The 2,338-nt window shown below is 32.4% G+C and overlaps 1 pseudogene; it reads right to left on the reverse strand.

The window, feature by feature from the left end:
• LOC112784153 (vacuolar protein sorting-associated protein 55 homolog) lies at positions 1-1,959 on the reverse strand (annotated as a pseudogene).
• Positions 1,960-2,338: the final 379 nt, after the last annotated feature.

Here is a 2,338-nt window from a genome sequence, read left to right on the forward strand (position 1 = left end):
TTCCCCAACTGACGGTAAATCATACATACATATACAAAGTACGTCAAGTTCCCGTATGTTTTGGCCGAAAGCTCCCCTACAGTTGCTGAGGTTTGGAAATCATTTTCAGCAACATGGTAATCAGGTAATGACATTCAATTTCAATGGTTTGAAATGGGGGAAATGTCTAGGTGAAAGCTTATAAAAGCAAGAGAACCAATAGGCGCACAAAGAATAAATCCATTTTTATACATAAAATTATGCCTAATAGATTTTCATCTCATATCATACTGTAATAGTCATCTTCATCACTCATCCCCATAAAACACAATATGGCTAATACAAACACGAAGAAAGATGAAAGCTCCGTTGCAAAATCAATAACACCAGAATGCTTTAGAATGCTTTAAAATGCTTGGAATGGCAATGCTTCTAATAGTTGAGAATCCAGTCAAGAACTTGGCTAAATTCACCTAGCTGCTCCATCATTCATCAGACCACAAAACAAAAAGTTGAATGATTAATAACCTTGGTTCGGTATACAATCTTATCTTTTTTTCTTTTTAAATTTTTTTTCAATTAATGCTTGAATAATAATAATTTACCTGCTATCAGATTCAGAAAATACAGAAGAACCATTAGACCCCGCGAAGAACAACAGAGGCATTGGGAGTAGCACATATGTTATAGCTGCAAGAAAACAAAACACCAAATGTAATAACAAACCAGGAATGTTCGGTCACATTAACATCTCATTCCCTTAAATCTTCAAGAAATAAATAGAGAGATGCTTTATCTCACCACTTAGCATCGGTCACCAATTATTATACAAAGCACATGCCTATCACATAACACAGATGCAACTAGATAAGCAACAATTACTTTGTTACCAATAAGATGTGATGCATTTATTAACAATGAGAAGAACACAGACCAAAATTTGCAAGACAATTCTCCCAGAGACTAAGATTGCCAAAAAGGCAAGTTTTTCCGTGCTCAAGCAAGAACGCAAATATCCTGGTAAGTCTGCCATCTCCAACTCACCTCATGTTACACGTAAAAAGGGCTTGAGCAAGAAATCTCATTACCATAATGCTATATGGATATTAAATTAGAAGAAAATACTAAATCAAAACCAATTCTAATTTCTAACAAAGCTGTCATAGATAAGATGAAGGTGTAAATCAACTATACTGATATTCAAAAGTTTGGTTTTATTCTATCACAGTGCCTGTTGCATAAGCACAGAAAAAGAAAATCTAGTGATTTGAGATCAGCATCAGGTAAGTCTAATGCAATATTAAAACAACAAAAACAGCAGCAGCAGCAGCTATGTAAATTAATGACATAACGAAGAGAACAAAGGCCATATTTTTTATGAGATAGCTAAAATGCAATATGATTTCAAACCTAATTCACCTAATAGACATTACATTGTTTCAATCATAATTTGCCATACAAGATATCACTTCTCTTTATTATTGAACAAGTGAATGACATTTTCACACCTTTTCACAAACAAGCCTTTGCATATCTGAGATGGTTTAAACATATAATAGTACCTAAAAGTCAAAAATCCAATCTCACATATTTTTTACTCTAAATTCAACAAGATCAAACTTGCATTAGCCAAATGATTGATTGATACCCAGAATCCATACAACAATCTGGTCTAGATGACAGTATGTTCAAATATAACTAAATTCACAGATACAAAAACCCAGAGTTAAAAGCGAAGGCCATGGAAGCAAATCTTATGAACAAGCACAAGAGTAATGGCAATTTTGTTCTCTCAGATAAAAGAGAGCAAGAAACTAACAATCAGCAAAATAGAATCAGAAAAGATGATACACTATAATCCCTAAAATTGAAAGGAAAGGGTTCAGCCTGCAAATAAGTGCATGCGATTAGGAACTACATAAGCACAGCAGAATCCAATATGGGAGAACAATAAACTCTAATAAAACCACAAATTAATAAGAGATGTGGAAAAAGGTTGCAGATAGAAGTGTCAATATAGTTGGCCTTATAGGGTTTTGGCCCTATTTTATAGGGCCAGCAGAATAAAAAGCCCTATAATTAATAGGGTCAAATATTTAAAAAGTTCTTAGGGCCAAAAGTCCTAGGACTAACCCATGAGCTATCTAATTCTTTTTTCTTTTTTTTTACATCCTCTATTTCAACAACACATATAAAATTTATTAAAAATTATTTAATCTGTTCTATCTCTTTGTCATTTTTATGTGTAGAAAATAAAAAAATTAAAAAATAAATGTTAATAATATGCATTGATCATATTAAAAGAATAAAAACTGTACAATATAAACTATAATGGCTGACAAATCTTTTTTTTATTACT

The sequence above is a fragment of the Arachis hypogaea genome, chromosome 20 (assembly GCF_003086295.3).
Source record: "Arachis hypogaea cultivar Tifrunner chromosome 20, arahy.Tifrunner.gnm2.J5K5, whole genome shotgun sequence".
Classification (NCBI taxonomy): Eukaryota; Viridiplantae; Streptophyta; class Magnoliopsida; order Fabales; family Fabaceae; genus Arachis; species Arachis hypogaea.